The 23,568-nt window shown below is 35.5% G+C and overlaps 1 protein-coding gene across 1 annotated transcript in view; it reads right to left on the bottom strand.

Annotated features, from left to right (window-relative positions):
* Window positions 1–23,568, bottom strand: part of GNAQ (guanine nucleotide binding protein (G protein), q polypeptide) — a 341,430-nt gene that overhangs the window by 58,613 nt on the left and 259,249 nt on the right. The window lies entirely within an intron of this gene.

The raw sequence follows: 23,568 nt of genomic DNA, 5'->3' as shown, positions 1-23,568 counted from the left end.
AGGATATTAAGTCTAAATAAATGAATTTCAGGGTTTAAAGTGGTATATGTATGTATATATAATTCAACAAAGTTAGGTTTACAATTTTAGGATTTTTTCTCCGTGGGTAAGAGGTGAAAGAATATAACATGTAATGATGAACATTTATTCATTGTCTGATAATGAAGAGAACCTTTATCCAATTAGATGCTGGTTAGTTTATAATGTGCCCAGTGCTTGCAGGATTTGTGGAAAGACAGGTAAAGACTTCACTTCCCATCCCAAGACCCAAAAAAACACAATCTCAGCTGAAACCAGAAAACTCGAGACCAGTGCCTGCCAGAATAAAAACAACAACAAGACACAGGGAGCTTATTATTAGTGTCAACAACAGGCCTTTGTCAGAAAAGATCCTCCCACTAGTGTTTGCTCATTACTGTCTTTCCCTTCAGAAGAAGCTCTACTTCTGTGTGAACTAGCATCTGAAATTCCAACCTGTGAATCATTTAGTCAGATGGCTCGGACTGCCCTAAATTAGCTCAAACATTTTATAAGCTTTTCCTTTTGGCTTAACTAGTCTCAGAGCAAGAACTCAGGCAAGACCTTGCTATTCAGCGGGAGAAAAATTGAGCATCATGGACCTCTGGTCACTTTAGTGAGTGCTGAATTAAAACAAAACAAAATAAAAAGATTATATATGTTCTGTATCTGTGCCACAGAAATTCTTAATGAGCACCAGGCGATTTGGAAATTTAATCATGAAGCAAAGATCTTAAGCAAACACTGCTTAAGATTTTTATTTTTCAGATCATGAAAAATAAAACATTTCACCCAGTTCTTACATAGTTTTTAGGAAGTCGGTTTTTGGAGGGTAAGTGGGTCTATCCATTATCCCAGTTCAATGGGCAACTCTAAGATGAGAAGAGGAGGAATCACTGGCATCACTAACACCTACTTTAGAAACTCAGTTTAATGAAAACATAACCTGAATGCAAGCTCTTTTAAATTCTATGCTCTTTCCTTTTAGTAAGTTGACAGTCTATTTAAGGGATGTGGGGGCCATATGGGGATCGGAAAAGTGGGGCATATATTAAACTATAAGTTTGGGCTGCCATGGATTCAATGATTAGTTGTGAATGCCCTCACTGGGCACATCAGCCTGGCACCACTGGGGAAGTGAGGCAGGAAATCAGCTGCTAATTAGAGTATGTATTAACATGCTGCAAATTAATCAGGAAGAGCACGTTTAGTGTCATTTTCTAAAAGAGAATTAAAATTAAGAGGCATCAGGTGAAACTAAATTTAACAGAGAATGAGAGATATCTTCCTCCTGTAAGTGTCATGTGCTCTGTGAACACAGGCAAAGACAAGGATGTCTGCTGCTCTCTGGGCATGGGGAAAAAATGATTCTGGACTACCAATCTCTCATTTTACTGTTCAGTGGACAGGACTGGCTACACAACCTGCAGGTCCCAGTGCAAAATAAAAATGTGGGGTCCTTGTTTAAGATAGCCACAGACAGCAGAGTATTAAACCTAGTGCAGGGTCCTGTGGAACTGCATGAGGCTGCCTGTCTGTGAAGCTGGCCTTGTTAGTGGAAGAAATGTTGTATACTGAAACATACAAATGGAGCTGAATTTATGGCTATGTTTGTTTCTGAAAATTACTTTACCTTAAATTGAGTCACAGAAAGGGGGAAAAACAGCAACTACCCACGTGACTCTCCAATCAAAAACAACAACAAAAAACCCACCCTGGAAGGTTGAGGAGCCACCTACTTCCCATCTGCTGCTGTGTGCCACTCTGCACTCACTCTTCCGCCCAATGCCTGGATTGGAGTGAAGAATAAGATCCTAGTAGCAAGCAGATTACTTTCCCATTTACAACAGTAGTTTACAACTGAAGAGCATTGTACAGTGTAGACCTGTAAACTAAAAATTATGACCCATATTAACAACTATGTTTTATATTGTACCTAGTCCCCCCACCCACACACATGTAAATATAATGGAAATGAAAGTTTCATGAAATAATAATTCACCTGACTGTGATATCCTTTAATATTTTCTATTCAATTTCATTTAAATGTATTTCACTTTTTTAAAGATGCTGCTCATGACCCCATCATATGGAATTCACTGCTGTGCGGAAACTCCCAGGTTGAAAAAGATTGATACCTGGCCATTGTTTTTCTCCACCAAGCGTGCTTTGCTCCCTGCCCCCAGTCTTCCTCGAATACATTCTGCCTCTGACCACTGGGGTCAATATTAATTTACACTGAGGCCAACCCAGTACTACATCCCCCTTTCCTGGGATTTTTCATTTTGGAGTGGAATAGAAACTCCCTTTTCTCTTGGGTTGCAAGGCTGAGCAGGTGCAATTCAGGACTGTTTGAGGACAAACAAAACAAAAATCAGAAGAGAGAAAGAGATTCCCAACCAATCTCCTGGTTCAAGGTACCAATAAAGCATCTTCACCCTGGTTCTTCCTGGTTACATCAGCTAGTCTGTGAGAATTTTTGTCTTTTTTCAACAACAAAGCCATGACTAATACAAACACTGTAATAAAACATGTAAACAGATAACAAATATATGTTACAGATCAGGGGTGTCCAATCTCTGGACTTCCCTGGGCCACAATGGAAGAGAAGGAACTGTCTTGGGCCACATGTAAAATACGCTAACACTAAAGATAGCTGATGAGCTAAACAAAAACAAAAAAAACACAGAAACATGCAAAAAAAACCTCATGTTTTAAGAAAGTTTACAAATTTGTGTTGGGCTGCATTCAAAGCCGTCCTGGGCCACGTGAGGCCCACAGGCTACGGGTTGGACAAGCTTGTTATAGATATTAGTAGCTGTATCTTAAAAATATTGTTTTCAGTCCCTTTTCTGGGGCGTGTTAAACCTTTTCATCCTGTTATTATAAAACAAATTTTCTTAAACCAAAGCTTCCTTATTTTTCAGCACTTATACAAATAATACTTTTCCCCATATTTTAATCTTATTTAACAAATAATGATTAAGCTTATGACTCCGGCTGTGAGGCATAAATGTCAAATCAAAGAGTTCTCTTAAGACAATTAGCCATAGATGATAATGTTTCAAAATGAAAATTATAACAGTAACTTAGCACCAACAGTAATAACAGCACCTTAAAATTGATAATATGAACTATAATTTACTGAATATCTGTGTGTTCCAGAAAGTGTGTATGTTATCTATTTTAGTAATCCTCACAACACTTTAAGAGTAATAATATCCTCATTCTTCACATTATAAGGGAGGCACAGTGATATTAACTTGGGCAAGATTAACCAGCCTGAAATGGGTGAAGCTGTGATTTAATCCAAGATAGTCTGATTCTATTTCCCTGTTGTCTCTTCAGGGACTGCCTTGCATTTGTACATCACAGTTGTCTAATGTTCCACAAAAGACATTACCCTTTTTTCTTGTTCCCATTTTAAAGTGACAATTCACATTACATTCATTGGCAATTCAAAAATATACTGCTTTTCTTCATAGGTTCCCGTGTGAAAACATGTTAGAGATGTTACTGTAGCAGATTAACTGAGGCAGAATAAGAGCTGAAGAATGCCAGATAGATCATCCTGCCCCTGGATCTTAAAATAGGCTCTCTGAAGAACATTTCATGAAATCCAGACCCTTTATTAATTATTGAGCTTGGTGTCCCAACCAATGTGCTTTTTTTTCTATAGAATAACAAAGCCACAGCTAATGATTTTAAGTTTTATAAAATGTAGATTCCCTGCTAAAAGACAAATTCTTCTCTCCTTTTTTTTTTAAGGGAAGAATCAGATGGTACTCAAGAAAGACCTCAGTCGGTTAAATTTGGCCACCAAAGTGGTCCACATTCCTCTGGCTCTGAGACCACAGCATTTTCATTTGATCATCTACGATGTAGAGCATATAGTTATTTTAAGCTTTAAACTCTCTGCATTTGTTCCATCTAAGATGAAGGAACAAGTGTGGAGATAAATCTTGGTGTCATAAAACTATCTCCTTTATTTCAATGAACTCTTCAATTTGTATTACTTCTAAAAGATGTATCAGTTTTAAACATATTTTCGGTAAATTGACAGAAAATGGATGTTTTCTAATACTGTTACGTTTGCTAAGCTTCTTTGACCAGACATTTGTACTTAATTTCTCCATTTGCTTGTAACTGCATCTTATCTTTCTGAAACCAATCAGAAAAACAGAGTTGCTTAAAATGCCTTAAAAAAAAAAAAGAAAAGAAAAAAGAGAGAGACAGGTTCTTGCTCTGTCCCAGGCTGGAGTGCAATGGCACAATCATAGCTCACTGTAGCCTCAAAGTCCTGGGCTCAAGGGACCCTCTGGTTTTGGCCTCCCGAGTAGCTAAGACTACAGGTGTGTGCCACCATGCCCAGCAAATTTCTTTATATTTTTTGTAGAGACAGGGTCTCACTATGTTGTCCAGGCTGGACTCCCAACTCCTAGCCTGCAGTCATCTTTCTGCCTTGGCCTCCAAAAGTGCTGGCATTACAGGTTTGAGCCACCATACTCAGCTCAGCTTACTTTTATTTAATTGGATTTTAATCTTTATGATTTCTTAATTTATCTTTTAAGATAATCATTATTTCTTTAATCCATGTAAAATAGATTTGTTCATGTAAAAATTTAAAAATGCAGGTAAGTAAAATAAATAAAACACAAAAACAAAATGACCTTTACCCCAACTATTCAGAAAAAATCCCTAACAGTCTGAATTAATCTTCCAGACATTTAGGTATGCACTTATAATAAATATCTGTATTATATGTCTTTAAAAATCAGATGCATGCTATTTTGAAATTATTTATTTACATCAATATATCATGAGCAACTTTCCATCCAATATTATACATCTATATTACCATTTTTAGCATCTGCGATGTATTTTATTTTTTAGGTGTACTCTGAATTTTTTAATAGGTTTCCTACAATTGGATAATTTAATTATTTTCATTATTAACAACTTTGAGCAATGTTGTCTTTGGGACATGTAACTTACTAACTACAATTAGCAATAACATTTCTAGCAGTGGCATTACTGGATCAAAGGGTATAAACACTTCAAAAGATTTTATATATTGTCATACTATTGGCAGATTGTACCAATTTATCCTCCTATTAGCAGTATCTAAGAATGTTCACTTCTGTTCATCCCTCTTTTTATCTTTGCCATTCTATCAAATAAAAAGGCACTTTCACTCATCAACTGTGTTTCCGTAATTATGGTATGCTGAGATTTACCTTTAAAATTCAGTTTAGATACTTGGGGGGCTGAGGCATGAGAATCACTTGAACCCAGCAGGTGGAACCGGCAGTGAGCCGAGAATGTGCCACTGCACTCCAACCTGGGTGACAGAGTAAGACTCTGTATCAAAAAAATATAAAATAAAAGAAAAACAAAAAAAATTTAATTTAGAGACAAACTTATGGAATGGTGGAAGAAGGACCTCTAAAAATCTACCTTTCCACAAAAGTGGCAAAAATTGTCAATATCAACTTTTTCATATATCTGGAAATTAACCACAGGCTTGCAACAACATAACATTTATTCAAGAAAAACAGCTGAATCTAGGTGACAACAGCTTGTTCTGTGCTACTTGTGTTCCTCCCATCTCTCTTTTCCAGCTCTGCAATAGCCTAGAAAACCAACAGCTTCTCAGCCACAGTAGCTGTGAAAACCAAAAGTAACATATTAAATGTAAATGAACTAAATGCATCAGTCAATAGGCAGAGATTGGCAAAATGAATTAGAAAATGACCAAACTACATGCTGGCTATAAGAGACACAATTTAGATTAAAAGACACATTAAATGGGTTGAAAGAAAAAGGACAGAAGAAGACATACCATGCAAACAGTAACCAAAAGAGAGCTAGACTAATATCAGATAAGACAGACTTCAGAGTAAAAATGATTACTAGAGATAAATACGTAGATATAATAAAGGTTAAGTCAATCAAGTAGGCATAACAATTGTATGCTTATATGCAGTAACAGTGCAATAACAATGTGTGCACTGAACAACAGAGCCTCAAAATACATGAAGCAAAAATTGACAAAACTGAAAGAAGAAACAGACAATTCAACAATAGTTTGAGACTTCAAGATTTACTTTCAATAATATATAGAACAAAAAGGCAGAATATCCACAAGATGAAAAATACTGTAATCCAACTACAACTAACATATAACAATAGAACACGCTACTGAACAACAACAGAATATACATCATCTTGCACGTTCAGGTGGCAGTACTCCCCAAACTGATCTACATAGTCAACATCATCCCTATCAAATCCCAGGTGCCTTGTTTTTTTTGTTTGTTTGTTTTGTTTTGTTTTGTTTTTGCAGAAACTGACAAGCTGATCTTAAAATTTATGTGGAAATGTAAAGGACCCAAATTGTCAAAACAATCTTAAAGAAGAATATACGTGAAGGACCCACACTTTCTAATTTTAAAACTTACTACAAAAGACAGTGTGGTATTGACTTAAAAATAGACATGTGCATCAGTGTAATAGAACTGAGAGTCCAGAAATAAACCTTTATGTTCATGATCACCTGGTTTTCAACATGGGGGCCAAGACAATCCAATGCGGAAAGAACAGTCTTACAGTAAATGGTTCTGGGACAACTGGAAAACCACATGCAAAAGAATAAAGTTGGGCCTTTTCTTACACCATATGAAGACGGTCCTGACTTACAATGGTTCACTTTAAGATTTTTAACATTATGATAGTGGAAATGCAATATATATTCATTAGAAACTGTAATCCCATTGGAAATCAAAGAGCATCTTATAAAAACCTACTCAAAATGAACAATATACTAAAATGTAAGGGCTAAAACTACAAAACTATTGGGAGAAAACACAGGTGTAAGTCTTTGTCACTCTGGATTAGGCAAGTTTCTTAGATATAACACCTAAAGCACAAGAACCAAAGAAAAAATAGATAACCTTAACTTCACCAAAATCAAAAGCCTTTGTGCTTCAAAGGACACTATAAAGAAAGTGAAATCCCTATAGAATATAATATATTTGCAAATCGTATTTCTGATACAAGTCTAGTCTCCTTATAAAGAACACTGACAACTCAACAATAAAAACACAAGTCTATTAAAAGTAGGCAGAGCATCTAAATAGACATTTCTCCAAAGAAGATACACAAATGCCTAATAAACACCTGAAAACCCCATTAGTCTTTAAGGAAATAAAAATCACAATGAGATACCATCTTATAACCACTAGGATGACTAAAAGAAAAAAGAAAAACAGTAACAAGTGTTGGCTAGCATAAAGAGAAACTGGAACCCTAACACATTGCTGGTAGGATTGTAAAATGGTATAGCCACATGAAGAACAGTTTGGTAGGTCCTGAAAATATTAATCAGAGAATTACCAAATGATCCAGGAATTCTATTCCTAGGAATATATCCAAGAGAAGAGAAAATCATTTGAATAATTTGAATTGTATGTTCACAGAAAAAACTGTACATGAATGTTCACAGCAACATTATTTGTAATAGCCAAAAAGTATAATCAACTCAAGTATCCATCAATAAGTGAAGGTAAATAAAATCTTTTATTTTTCTTACTCTTATTTGATCTAACAGATAACAGTTCTAATAGCAACAATGTTCAATTATGTGTGTTTTTATATATACATACTTTTATACATGTTTACACACACACACGTATTCCTCTATATAAGGGAAATGAATGACAGCAATGATACAAGGGATGGAAAGAAGGAATTAAAAGTATTTTGTTATTACAAGGTACTTGTGCTATCCATGAAGCAGTATAGTATTCTTTGAGGGTGGACCTGGGTTAGTTGTAAATGTATATTGCAAACTCAAGGGCAACAACTAAAATAAGTAAAAGTAGTATAATGAATATGCTAAGAAAAGAGAGAAAATGAAATTTTATAAAATGGTCAGTTAAAACCACAAGAGGTAGAAAGAGAATGGAAGACAAAAATAGGAATAAAGAACAAGGACAAACTAGAAAACAATAATGAACATGGTAGATATTATTACAACGTATCACTAAACACTTTAAATGTCAATGGTCTACATATACCAATTAAAAGAGATGGCCAGAATGGATCAAAAAACCACAACCACATACCTTGTCTATAATAAATCCACTTTAACATAAAGATATAAATAGAATAAAAAACAAATGAATGAAGGAATATACATGATGCTAACACTAATGAAAAGACAAGTAGCTATATTAATTTCAGACAGAGGAGGTTTTAAAGTAAGGAAAGTTATTAGGCCTTACATAATGATAATGGGGTCAATTCTCCAGAAAACTATAAAAATCCTTAATGTGTATGTCCCTAACAAAAGAACATCACAATACATGAGGCAAAAACTGATAGAACATCAAGGAGAAACAGATAAATCCACTATTACAGTTAGAAACTTCAACATCCATCTATCAGAAATGAACAGATCCAGCAGGCAGAAAATCAAGAACATAGCTGAATTCAACGATGCCATCAATCAGTTAGATATAATGGCCAGCTGTTGATTACTTTATCCAATAACAGCAGAATGCACATTCTTCTCAAGCTCACACATAATCATCACCAAGACAGACCACATTATGGGCCACAAAAGACACCTTAACAAATTTAAAAGAATGGAAATTATTCAACGTCTGTTTTCATACCACAATGAAATAAAACCAGAAACAACCAAAAGATAGCTGGAAATCCCCAAATACATGGAAATTAAACAATACACTTCTACATAACACATGAGTAGTCAAAGAATTTAAGAAGTGTTTTGAACTAAATGAAAAATTAAAATACAACTTATCAAAATTTGCAGAATACAACAAAATCCATGCTTAGAGAGAAATTTGTAGTATTAAATGCAAATATTAGAAAAGAAGAAAGGTCTAAAATCAGTATCTAAATTTCCATATCAGAAAACTAGAAATAGAAGAGCAAAGTAAATCCAAACATGCACAAGAAAATAAGTAATTTAGAGCAGAAATCTATGAAATTGAAAACAGGAAATCAACAGAGGAAAATTAATGAAACCAAAGCTGATTCTTTGAAAAGATCAACAAAACAAATACGACTCTAGCCAGGTTAACTAAGAAACAAAAAAAAAAAAAAAAAAGAGAGAAGGCACAAATTACTAGTATCAGAAATGAAAGAGTGATCACTATAGATCACATGGACATTAAAAGGATAATCAAGGAACACTAGAAACTAAACTCTAGGCCCAAATTTGACAACCTAGATAAAATAGACCAATTCTTTGAAACACAATTTGCCAAAACTCCTATAAAATAAAGCAGACAATCTGAATAGGCCTATATTCAGTAACTGAAATGGAACAATTAATAACCTTCCCGAACAGTAAACAGCAGGCCCAGATGGAGTCACTGGTGATCTCTTTTTTTCTTTAAAACAATTTTTCAAAATTGGCACATAATAATCACACCTATTTATGGGTACATAGTAATATAGTAGTATGTATAATGCATAGTGATCAGATGAGAGTAATCAGCATATCCATCATCTCAAACGTATATCACTTCTTTGTGTTGGGAACATTCAATATCCTCCTAGGTATTTCAAAATATATAACATTTTATGGTGAACTACAATAAAATAGTGCTATAGGACATTAGAACTTATTCTACCTATCTACCTGTAATTTTGTATCATTTAACAAATCTCTCCCTATCTCTCCCTCCCCATACTCTTCTCAGCCTTTAGTACCCTCTGTTCCACTTTTTAATTCTATGAGATCTACAATATTTTTTTCACATATAAGCATATGCAGTGTTTAGCCTTCTGTTCCTGGCTTATTCCACTTAATGTAATATCCTCCAATTCTATCCATGTTGCTGCAAATGATAGGATTTCATTTTTTTTTTTTTTTAATGGCTGGACAGTACTCCACCGTGTATATACACACACTATGTTTTCTTTATCTGTTCATCTGTTGATAGGCACCTAAGTTGTTACACTGGCTACCGTGAATAGTGCTGCAATCAACATGGGGGTGCAGATCTCTCGGATATAATAACTTCTCTTTCCTATGGATAAAGGCCCCATAGTGAGATTGCTAGACTAGATGGTGGTTCTATTTGTAGTTTTTTGAGGAATCTTCGTACTGTTCTCCACAGCAGCTATATTAGTTTATGTTCTCACCAACAGTGTACAAGAGTTCCTTTTCTTCTGCATTCTCACCAGCATTTGCTATTTTTTGTCTATTTGATAATGGCCTTCCTAACTGGGGTGAGATGATACTTTATTGTGGTTTTAATTTGCATTTGCGTGATGATTAGTAATGTTGAGTATTTTTTCATGTATTTGTTGACTGTGTGTCTTCCTTTGAGAAATGTCTCTTCAGATCATTTGCTCATGCATTAATTGGATTTTTTTTTTTTTGCTGTTGAGACGTTTGAATTCCTTGTATATTCTACATGTGTATTAACCCCCTGTTGGATGAATACAGATATTTTCTCCTATCCAGTAGGTTCTTTCTACTGTTGTTTCCATTGCTGCACAGAAACTCTTTAGTTTGATATAATCTCATTTATTTTTGCTTTTGAAGTCTTATTCAAAAAATCTTTTCCCAGACCTATGTCCTGATGTTTTCCCCTATGTTTTCCTGTAGTAGTTTTGTGTCTTATATTTATGTCTTTGATCCATGTTGTGTTGATTTTTGTAAAGGGTGGGACGTGGGGGTCTAGTTTCATTTTTTGGATGTGGATATCTAGCTTTCACAACACCATTTATTGAAAAGACTGTCCTTTCCCCAATGTATGTTCTTGGAACATTGTCAAAAATCAGTTGGCTATAGACATGGAGGCTACTGTGACTTCTATCAAAGATTTAAGAAAGAAATCTTAGCAATTGTCTACAATTCTTTTCAGAAGATAGAGGCAGAGTGAATACCTCCTAACTCATGCTATGAGGCCAGCATTAATACCAAAACCAGACAAAGTCATTCTGAGAGAGCTACAGACCAATATCTCTGATAAATACAGATATAAAATTCCCAATAAAATATTAGCAAACCACATATAACAATGTATAAAAATAATTATACACCATAGCCAAGTGGGATTTATCCTAGGTATGCAATGGGATACCTAGGTACAACATTTGGAAATCAATTAATGTAATCCACAGACCAATAGGCTATGAAAAAAATCATAGGGTCATATCAACAGATGCAGAAGAACTGTTTGACAAAATCCAGTACCCATTCATGATAAAAACTTGCAGGAAATTAGGGATAGAAGGGAACTTCCTCAACTTCATAAAGAACATCTATTAAAAAATCTACAGCTAATACATTTAATGGTGAGAAACTAGAAGCTTTCTCTCAGGGACAAGGTGAGGATGTCTCCTCTCAACACTCCTTTTCAGCACTGAACTGGAAGTCCTAGCAAATGTAATAAAATAAGAAAAGGAAATAAAAGGTACACAGATTGAGAAGGAAGAAAACTGTCTCTGTTCTCATCTGAAAAAAACTAACTTAAAAACTCTTGGAAATATTAAGTGATTATAGCCAGATTATTATTCAAAATATATGAAGAATAATGTTAAAATGTAACATTAATAATGTTAAATGTTAAACTAATAATGTTAAAATGTAACAAATAAAAAATGAACAACTCAATTAAAAATGCTCTAAAATTTTCTAATGTGCCGAAGATATGTACATCTGTTCACCTCACTAAAGTAGATATATAGAAGGCAAATAAACATAAAAAGATGTTCTGTATCATATGCCATTAGGGAAATGCAAATAAAAACCACAATGAAATACCACTACACACCTATTAGAATGGCCAAAATCCCAAACACCGACCACATCAGATGCTGGTGGGCATGTAGAGCAAGAGAACTCTCATTCATCACTGGTGGGAATGAAAACTGGTACAGTCACTTTGGAAGACAGTTTGGCAGTTTCCCTTAAAAAAACTAAACATACTCTTACCATATAATCCAGCAATCATGCTCCTTGGTATTTAACCAAAGGAGCTGAAAACATGTACACACAAAAACATGCACATAAATGTTTACAGCTTCATTCATAAAACTGCCAAAACTTGGAAGCAACCAAGATGTCCTTCAGCAGGTGAATGGATACACTGTGTTACATCTAGACAATGAACTATTATTCAGTACTAAAAAGTAATGATGAAGCCATGAAAAGACATGGAGGAACTTCAAAAGCGTATCAGGAGAAGCCAGATGGAAGAAGCCAATCTGAAAAGGCTACAAACTGTGTGATTCCAACTACTAGCATTCTAGAAAAGGGAAAACTATGAAGACAGTAGAAAGATCAGTGGTTGCCAAACAGCAGGAGGAAGGGAGGAATAAATAGAGCACAGAGCATTTTCAGGTCAGTGAAACAATTTTGTACAACACTATAATGGTAAATATATAACATTTTACATTTGTCAAAACCCATCAATCATACACCTAAAGGGTAAATCCTAATGTAAACTGGGTGAAAATGATGTATATATGTAGTTTCATTGATTGTAACAATTTGTCACTCTGGTTCCAGATGCTGATAGTGGGGAAGGCTATTCCTGCATGTGGGGTAGAGGATATAGGGGAAAATCTCTGTACTTTCTGTTCAATTTTGCTGTGAACCTAAAATTCCTCTAAAACATAAAGTGTGTATACAAAATTAAATAGCGGTAATGACTGTACAGTTGCGTGAACATAGGAAAGTCACTGAATTGTACATTTTAAAATGGTACATTTTTTGGTATATGAATACACCTCAATAAGCTGTTACGTTTTTAAAACTCAATTTAATATTTTGTACTTCCTTTGTAGCTGGCTGTTCTGTCTCTACAGACTCTGTTTCTTTCACTTCGTCTTTCCTTCTCACGTTGGTCCCAACCTCTTCAAGTCACCGCCTGCTTGTGTGGTCTCCCACTGCTGCTCTGACCTTGCTGCTGCCACTGCCTACCTTCCCACTGCTCAGTTCTCACTACTTAGGAAAACACAGATCTTGTTCTGTCTTCTAACCCAGGGCTGAGAGGCAGGATACTAGCACTCCTAGTTTGCTTCCTGTATAACTGCATTATTTTGGCACAGAGAACTTATGAATTTAAAAAAGCATTATTTTTGAGCCAGATATGGTGGCTCATGGCTGTAATCCCAGCTCCCAGCTACTTGGAAGCTGAGGTGAGAGGATCGTTGGAGCCCAGGAGTTTAAGGACAATGAGGGCAACATAGCAAGACTCTGTCTCTTAAAAAAAATTCTTGATGGCAAAAGGAATAAATTATCAGAAACATAAAAATTTCAAACTAATAATAACACACATAATAAAGAAGCCTCAAAAATAGAGTAGAAGTATGGAATTAAAAGAAGAAATACATAAGCTTACAATTACAGTGGGAGATTTAAAAATAAGTCATTGAGGGGAAAACAAATGCACATTTTGTTTTTCAGAGGGCTTTATTTTTTTTTTCTACAAAAAAGTGAGTGGATAGTTCTTCCTTTTCTCCCCTGCCAGAGATCCATTTTGGTATACTTTTATGAGCCAACCAAGCTGTGCAAAATACTTTCATGACACAAGATTGGGAAGGTAATTTGACAGTATATCACACAGTGTATACAATTTATATTTTACATATATTTTTATTTTATTCTATTTAAGATAAATGTGTATCTTAAAATAAAAGTTTAATATATTTCTATTTTCCCTAGAGTTCCCAAATTACATAAATGGGTAATTCCTACCCAAATGATCTCAGTATTGACAAAAAAATTTTATGTCAGTGGTTAGGTACAAACGTTTATGATGTTACAATGTTTTTATTAATAGTATTTTTTCAGTGTATTCAGAATTGACAAAATTTATAAAGTGTGAAACTATGCAGATAATATAACTGAAAAACAAAAATAGGTATGCTAAAATATCTACTTATAAAATATAAATGTTATACACTACAACTGGGGGGAAAGATTCCTTAAGAAGGACATGATAAAAGACAAACTTTAAAAGACTGATAAATTCAATGTAGTGAAAAGGCAAGTCACGAAGGAGCAGAAGTTATTTGAAAAGTGAACTTAACAACAGACGTGCATCACTGATTTATAAAGAATTCCTCTATGTTAATAATAAGAAGGGCAGATCAATCGAACACTGACATAGAATAAGCACTTCAAAAATATTTCCCATGGCAAAGTACTCAATCTGATTTTAAATAGGGAAAGGCAAATTCACACCACAATGATATGCTATTATACACCCAACTGAATGTCTGAAATTTAAAAGCCGATCTACGCTGTCTAAGGTATGGATCAAATAGAACACATACACACTGTTGGTGGGAGTGCCAACTCTTCCAGTGTTTAAACTGTTTGGCAGTGTCGTTGGGCTGAATAGTGTCTCTCAGAAAGGTATGTCTATGCCCTAACCCCAGAACTTGTGAATGCAATCTTATTTGTCAAGAGGGTCTTTGCTGTAAGGATCTTGAGATGAAATCATCTTAGATTATGTGGGTGGGCCTTAAATCCCACCCACATTTGTAGGACAAGTCCTTAGAAGACATGGAAGAGGAGAAGGTGAATACAGAGGAGAAGGCCATGTGAAGACACAGTCAGAGATAGGAGTTGTGCAGCCACAAGGAATGCCAACAGTCACCAGAAGCTGGAAGAGAAAAAGAAGAGATTCTCCTCTAGAGCCTCTGGAGGAATTTTAGCCCCGCCAACACCTTGATTTCAGACTTCTAACCTCCAGAACTGGGGAGAGTAAGTTTCTGTTGTAACCCACTGTGTTTGCGGTGCTTTGTTTCAAGAGTCCTAGGAAGCTAACACAGGCAGTATCTACCACAGCTGAACATATGTATTCCCTGTGAACCATCGCAGGGAGCTGCTGATAATATCTATTTCTTGTGGTGGATGGTAACTACATGGATGTGTTCACTTTGTGACAATTCATCAAGCTGAATACTTACAATCTGTATACTTTTCTATACATGTATATGCCAATAAAAACATTAAAAACAATAAAAATAACTGTCAGTATCTGACAGTTCCTGTCAGTTAACTGATCATGCAGACAAGAAATTAAAATTTAAATAATTCAATTAGTTTGTTATAAAAGACATAATACAGAACTGCACCCCAAAATGTGAAATCACAATTTGAAGCACTTGTGAAGTACTTATTTGATGGGCTGATTTTAAAATTCAAATAGAAGAGTAAAGGACAGACAACCAAGAAAACTCCAAAGAACAAGATGGACAGATTTCAATTACTAGATATTAAGATTATTATAACTAGTGATTTGATAACTTTTATATTGGTATAGCAGAAGCAGATCAACCAAACAGCCCAGAAAAAGACTCGTGCATATAATAAAGCTTGATACATGTCACATGTATCATTAATATCAAAGGGAAGGGGCACAATGAGAAGACTTAACAAGCCGGGCACGGTGGTTTACGCCTGTAATCCCAGCACTTTAGGAAGCCAAGACGGGCGGATCATGAGGTCAGGAGATCGAGACCATCCTGGCTAACACGGTGAAACCCCATCTCTACTAAAAATACAAAAAAATTAGGCGGACGTGGTGGCGGGCACCTGTAGTCCCAGCTACACGGGAGGCTGAGGCAGGAGAACGGTGTGAACTTGGGAGGTGGAGGTTGCAGTGAGCCGAGATGACGCCACTGCACTCCAGCCAGGGGGACAGAGCGAGACTCCGTCTCAAAAAAAAAAAAAAAAGAGTTAACAAATTAAAAAATACATCTGTTTAAAGGCCCCAGAGAACTAAAAGGTAGTGAAGAATTACCAGGCCAAGGTTTGGGAAAGAATAGGTCTAGAGAAGTGAGCCCAGCATTTGGGGTCAATTTTCCCATGGAAGTATTTGCTGATTCTGGAAGCAGCAGCTGAGAGGCTGAAAGGGATGGGACTCTAGTGAAGCATCTTTGCATTGCACTACGGCTATTCACCAGGAAGATATGCCTGAGTAAACAGGCACAGGTACAGACTACAGCTCAGCTACCTAGTCACCAGAAGGCTAATGGAACAGACTGATAATGCCAAGGGTTGACAAAGATGTGAAATGATAGGAACTTTCAGACATTGCTGAGAGGGTAAATTTGTTCACTTATTGTGGAAAATACTTTGGTTTTATGTATTAAATCTGGAGGTATGCTTACTCTATGTGCTTTTAATACTACTACTAGGTACATATCCACCAGAAATGTACACCTATGTGCAACAAGAGACACATAACTGAGCATTCACATCAGCATTATTTGTAATAGCTCCAAACTGGAAAAACACCCAGAAAGTCCATCAATAGTAAAATGGGTAAATAAATTGTGGAATTTTCATGCACTAGAATACTAGATGACAGTATAAATGAGTGAATTACCTAGAATGCATATACCTTACAGACATAATATTGAGCAAAAGAATCCAAACACAAAAGAAAATACACTCTTTGCTATCCTTTATATAAAAGTTTAAAATAATATACTGTCTATACAAGGTTAAAAAAATACACTACTTGATTCTCTTTGTATAAAAGTTAAACACAAGTTAAAACTAAACTATGGTATTTAGGGAAGCATACTTAAGTGTTAAAACTGAAAAGAAGGGGGAGGGGGAAAAACTAACAAGAAAAGGAAAATAATTACCTGAGTGAATAGTGGCTACCTGGTAGGAGAGGGCACCTGCAAGCATCAATGGTCTTGGCAAAGTTCTATTTCTTGACAGGGGTGTTAAACAGATGTTTGCTTTTGTGATAAACCACTGCTGTATATTTTGTGTGTACTCTTCTTTATGTGTGTGTATTTCACAATTAAAAAGGTAAAAAAAGTGGAGAAAAGATGGATGAACTTCCCATTCAATAAATGGTATTGGCACAACTGATAGAAGAATAGCAAGGAAGTATTAAATCCTTACTTCCTGCCATGCATAAAATCAATTATATGTATGCAGGAAGCCTATGAAAAGCACAACCTTATAAATTTTACTAGAAAATGAGAGATTATATCTTCACATTCTTAGGGAAGAAAAAGAATTCTTGAAGAAAATACAAAAATATAACCAATAAAGAAATGAGTGAGTTGATCACATTAAATTAAAACCCTTCTGCTGGCCATGCGCAGTGGCTCATGCCTGTTATCCCAGCACTTTGGTAGGCGGAGGCGGGTGGATGACCTGAGGTCAGGTGTTCAAGACCAGCCTGGCCAACATGGTGAAACCCTGCCTCTACTAAACACACAAAAATTAGCCAGGAATGGTGGCGCATACCTGTAATCCCAGCTACTCGAGAGGCTGAGACAGGAGAGTCGCTTGAACCCGGGAGGCAGAGGTTGCAATGAGACAAGATCACACCATTGCATTCCAGCCTGGGCGACAAGAGTAAAACTCCGTCTCAAAAAACAAGACAAAACAAACCCCAAACCCTTCTGAAAAATAAACAAAATGAAAAAGACAAACCATGTAGTGACAGATAATTTCCGTATGTGTAACAATATTTCCAGAAGACATTTTCAATTGTGTATATATAAAAAACAAAAAGACAGCTCCATTATGGGTTGGGGTGAGAGGGAGACCAAGCAAGACTAAGAAAAGGTAATGTGCATTACAAACAACCCAACTGCCTGAGGAGCATGTGAAACACAGCAGGGAATATTCACCTAACAGGGTGATATGGTAGTTTAAATAAATGAAACAGAGTCACGTGTAGCAACATGAAAAAAAACTCAACAACAATTCTAAGTGAAAAAATACCAAACTGCAAAATGAAACCATTTTAATAAAATGTATAATCATGTATAATATTTAGAATCCAGTATCGCTCAGTGACACATACACATGTAGTAAAAGAGTGAAAAACTATGGCTAGGAATGATAAATGCCAACATGAGGCCAGTGGCTTCTGGGGAAGAGGAACAATGAATGAGGGAGGGCTACACATGGTCTTTAATTTTATCTGTATCATTTTACTTGTGTGAAAAATGAAGACTGGAAGCAGGTAGGTCAAAATTTTAAGTTCTCTATAATTATATACTCTCTTCTCTCACTCAAACAGTTTATGGAAATAGAAGTAAACAAAACCCATTTTCTGTGCTATTCTAAGTTTCATGCTTGTATCAAGCTGTGTATTTAGACCACACGTATTAGCCCATCACACACTTTCATGTTATGGCACTGTCATTGAGGGAAGCTAAAGAAACAGCCCTTATGAATTCTAACATTTGGTTCCCTCGAGGGATATTATCCTGAATCTGATTTACTTCCTTCCATGGCATCTCCTTCTCAAGCTGCAGGAGAAGTCACCTGCGTCTCAGTACTGAAGAAGTTAATTTGAGTAACTATTTGCTTTTTATGTTAATGACACAGTGACTCTTGTAACAGGCCTTGATTATCTCCTTTCATTGGTTGCTAAGAGATGCTTGATTAAATCTGTGGCCTACCTTTAGGAAAGGTACACAATTGTGTGATTCATATTTTAATTCTTAATCTCACCATCCAATCCTTACTGTCCTTTCATCCAGATTTTTCATGTGATTTATTTTATCCCACTGGGCATGGAATATATGGCTACACACAAAATAACATATAACCATAAAAATAAATTTTGACAAATTTAATTACCTTAAAACTTATAACTTCAGTTCATCAAAAGATACCATGAGGAGAATAAATGGCAAGCTACAAAGTGGAAGAAGATACTTGTAATACATGCACAAAAGGCTCACATCCGAAGAAAATAAGAAACTCCTATAAATTAGTAAGAAAAAGATAACCCAAAGGAAAAACGGACAAAGTTGGTAAATGGTAGAGCTACAATTCTCAAATTGAAGTCTTATTTTATTTTACCTTTTTAAAAAAAGTATCATTTAAATTATTATTGCTAATGCTATTACCTAGTGACAATGACAATCACTGTGTACACCTTAGCCTTGGTAGAAAATCTTCCAAATTCCTTTCCCTTTTGCAAAGGGGTGAATAATCATCTACATAATAATTTTATACTCATAATTAGTTGTAATTACAAATCTTGCATTATATTAAATATACTATTCCACAATCGGCCTTTTTCACATAACATAATTCATCTTTAAAAAAAAGCTACTGCATAGATTATACTGTATAAATTCAATGTAAATTCTTTAAAACCTTTCCAAATTTTATGCATACAAAAAGCGTTCATGTGTGTCTGCTTCCTATACCCTCAAGCAGCACTAAGTCCAGGTCTCTGATTCAAACTCATAATTGGGTAATCAGAAAACTTCCTTCTAGCATAAGGGAAGCAAAGAGAACAAAGAGTTGAAGAAGGAGTACAATAATGAGGAAAGAAAAAAGCCAAAGAATGAAAGGTGAGAGGAGGAGTTTAAAAAAGGGACAAGTGACTGAAAATGAACAAAGTAATGAGGAAACAGGAAAGAGGTTAAATATAAAAGCTGGGTGTCTTTCAGGAATAGCCTTATGAATCAGGTCATGAATCTGAGCCAAGTGTACCAAAGGCCTAATTTGATTAAGATTCGATAAAGGCGGGCTTGATTCAATTCAATTAACGATCAGAGACCAGGTATCTTAACCTAAGCTTTTACTTTTAACTACTTATAAATGTTCTTTAGTTCTTTCCTTTGGGGTTTGAGTTTTTTTCTCCTCAATTTTTAGTCAGGCTTTCCCCCCAAAAGCTGAATGTCATTTGCAAAAAATTCCCAAAAGCTCACTCAACAATTTTTAGAGCAGAACAAAGTACATGTTTCACACTTTTTAAAGAAAATGTTCAAATTTTGATTGCATCTGAGTAACTTCAAAATGGCTTCATTTAAAAACCTACTAGAAGAGACATATCCAAAGGAAATGCACATTTTAGACAAACTGTTTTAAGATAGTTCAAAATCAAATGAGCAATACAGGAACTCTAAATTACCGGTAAAGGATCGCTGGCTTGTCTTACTACCAATCTGTGTAAGAAGAACTTAGAGGTAGAGGAGAGTTACTTCAACTCCTTCACGAAAGGGCAGGATTTTCATTCTACTTCCACCCTCTTTGCTGCCTTATAGCTCCTCTTGCTTTTTCTTTAAGTTTGTCTCTAACATCTAGAAGACACTGTGAGGGAGGGAAAAGAAAGCTGGTCTGGAAGGGCAGGGCACCTGGTCTGCAAGGGCAGGGGACCTGGCCTTGAGTGACCTTGGCCACAGGCCATCTCTCCATTCCTGTAACCTCATCATTATGACGCACATCAGCAAACCTGATTTGTCCCCTCCATGGGGAGGTCAGCTGGTAGATTCCGATGAGTAATAGCTTCAGCAAGTTTTGGGTATAAAGTGCTAAGGTATTATAAACGTCTACGCTCTCCTTTTACTTTATCAATTGAGCAACTTCAAAAATCAGGTTTGAAGGATGAGTAAATGTTTATGGGAACCAAGGGTCAGGGAATCCACCTTGATCAAAGGAGGGCCTAGGGTACGGAGAACTATCTTGAGTTTTAATAAAATGATAACACAATTCCTCATGACCATTTCAAGATGATTAATAAATTCAAAGCTCACATTCAAAAAGGACATGGAGGAGAAAAAGATCTCAGTCTTTGTGATTCTACAAAGAGCTTAGCCTGGAAGACGGTCACTGAGACAATGTCTGAGAAAACATCTTTGCAGTAGTGCTCAGCTATTCGTGAAACAGAAAATCAGAAAAATAAAGACTAAAAGGCAGTGTTTGGATACACACTGATAAACTAAAATATGTTACAAGCATGTCTTAGTGTGTGCTTTGGGCTTTCAGGAGCACTGAAATCATGTACCCATGAAAGGATTACAGCAGAATAGTGGACTCCATGCTGGTGTGTTATCACAGGAAAAATAAGACAGCAAAGGGAATACACAGATGAACAAAGTTCTACCACCCTGGGTATTCTAGCCACTACTTGATAATGTATTTCCTTCTTTGAAGGAAAAAAGACATTCATTCCCCAAACAATAGAAAGGCTGAGAATCTAGGCAGAAAAAAGACCTACATAAAATTATGAAGATTAATATATAAGGTTTTAGAAATATTAAAAAGCAAAAGCAATAATCTAAAATGCTTCCCTTAGCTGCTTTTGTCTGTGGTCTGCAATGCATTTTCCAGTTTCCTGGGATAGAGAGAAAAGCTGTCAGAATCCATTCCTAGGTTTTTCTCACAAATATATACCAAGGGAGGGAGGCACAACAAAGTCTGTTTTGGATTAAAGTTATGAACATTAGACTTCTAAACCAAGAACAAAATGTTTCTGGAGCTTATTTCGTTTTGTCTTACCAAAACCAAAAAATCTGGGGAAACTAGAATTCTGTAGTTCCGAATTTTCTTAATGATTAAGGAAGCTGAGAGGCAATGATATTATCATACATTAGTACAACTGGGGGGAAAAAAGGGATAATGCGACTACATGCCAACATTAAAAAATATTTTTGACAGTACTTCCTAATTATAGACGGTGACAGCTGTGGCTAACATGGATGAAGCAATTAAAGAACAGTACTTTTCTCATGATCCCATACTATCATCAGGCTTGACTAGAGGGCTCAGAAAGAACAACATATAAGTTGACTTTTATCTTATAGAATTACCTAGACTTTCAAAAGATTCACAAGTAATAAGGGAGTCCAAATGAAAAAATGATAGCTTTATTATTTTAATTTGTAACTATTTAAAAGGAGCATAAGGCATCACCATAGGAATCAAAGGAACTGGGACAATATTTTTAGACGTTCTTAGTACCTGTACATTGAATGTCAAGTTACTGTGGGAACTTTAATTATGACACATGATAATAAAAACTATGCCATTTTATTCTAATTAACATAATACACTTTTATATAAAAATCTAGTCACTATTAGCTATGTCTGATGAAAAATGGAATAAATGATCTGTAATGTTCAGATAACTGAAGAACCAGATTCAATTCGGTTGAACTGAATTAGTTTATGAGCTGCCAAAGGAATCTACTTTCTTTTCCATTTTGATAATTTTAAAGTGGTAAATTGCTAAGTATTAAATCATGACATATTATTTCTTCATATATATAATACATTTATTTTGTGTAAAATGTGTGTTGATAAACACTTATCCTCCTCTAGCTATAATGTAAACATCAGAAATAAGTTCACATTTGCTTCTTATATCTCTTGTGTAATTGATAAATGCAAATTTTATTTTATTGGATGACAAATTAAAGAAGAGATATGACAACCTACATAGCAAAGGCTTACCTTTCCCCATATGGCTTATTTTGACCAAAAGCACATCTAGTTTATAAGGTCTTTTAGTGGAGAGTTGATTTTTTTCCCCATTTTTGTGTCTTTTTAGATACTCTGGTACCCAGCATATAGTAGGGAAGCCCTCAGAATATTTTTTTGTCTTGATACAACATTAAAAAAAATCAGAAGTGTTAGAATAGATCTGCTCCCAAAATATGTAGTATGTTTAAAATACTACATCCAGGAATTATGTAACAACAAACAAGCACAGACATAAAGATATACAGATAGAGATATCATAGCTAAAATTCTGACAGTAACTGCCTAATATCGTGGTAACTTACTGTCGTATATTGTAGCATGCTTTTAGGCACTTTGCTTTATAGTTATTGGGGGCAACTGAATGATAAAGAAGCCTCATTCTTAAACAGTAGTTATTTGGCTGACTCCAAAGCCGATATACTCGCAACTCAGGAATGATTCTGAAATGCATCAACAGGTAACTCTCGGTTCTATATGAGACATTGGTTCATGGAAACTTTATCAATCCTATACATAAAAGAAATACTATAGAAGCTTGGATATGTATTTTAATGGAGATATTAATACTGGCAGAAATAATATTTAAAAGAACAAGTCAGGAATTCTTGTGTACCTAAAAAACGTACTGTATTAAAAGCATAATATGCTAGATCCTATTTTAGTCAGCAAATGGGGATCTCTCACTTCATTCTTTTTTTCTACCCTATTATTAGGATATTTAATATTTAATATTAACCTATCACACTGCAAACTCTGCCTCTAACAGGGTATCAATGGTGTCTTCTCTGTTCCCCCAACACACACACACACACACACACACACACACACACACACACAACTACAGCTCAGAAGCACGGATTTCTACATCCCTTAATTATCTTCCATAATCAACTGATTCATAGTCAGGTCTTTACCATCCTCAAAATCCACATTTACACCTATTAAGTTTCCCTGTAAATGGGAGGAGATAGCAATACTGAATTCGTTCTCCAGACAGGCATATTAAGGACACTTCTTCAACTGCTCTCTGCTTAATAGAGACAAAATTATGCAGCAGCCTAGAGAATTCTATAAGAGCAGAAAGGCCGCCTCACCAAGACATTCCATGGCTCATAATGAACTGATTTAGAGCCCAGCTGCAAAGTCATTCACATTTGCCAAGAGAGATTTTGAGTACTCTTTGGGACACACCCATCACACAAACAATGATTTAAACAAAATGAAAACAAAACAAAACAGGATGACTCACTCCAACACTCCCAGTTCTATTCTGTAGGAGGAAGACT

This window comes from Mandrillus leucophaeus, unplaced genomic scaffold (genome assembly GCF_000951045.1).
Source record: "Mandrillus leucophaeus isolate KB7577 unplaced genomic scaffold, Mleu.le_1.0 Scaffold260, whole genome shotgun sequence".
Taxonomy (NCBI): domain Eukaryota; kingdom Metazoa; phylum Chordata; class Mammalia; order Primates; family Cercopithecidae; genus Mandrillus; species Mandrillus leucophaeus.
Note: the sequence above shows the minus strand (reverse complement) of the source record. Positions and strands in the feature narration are given on the sequence as shown.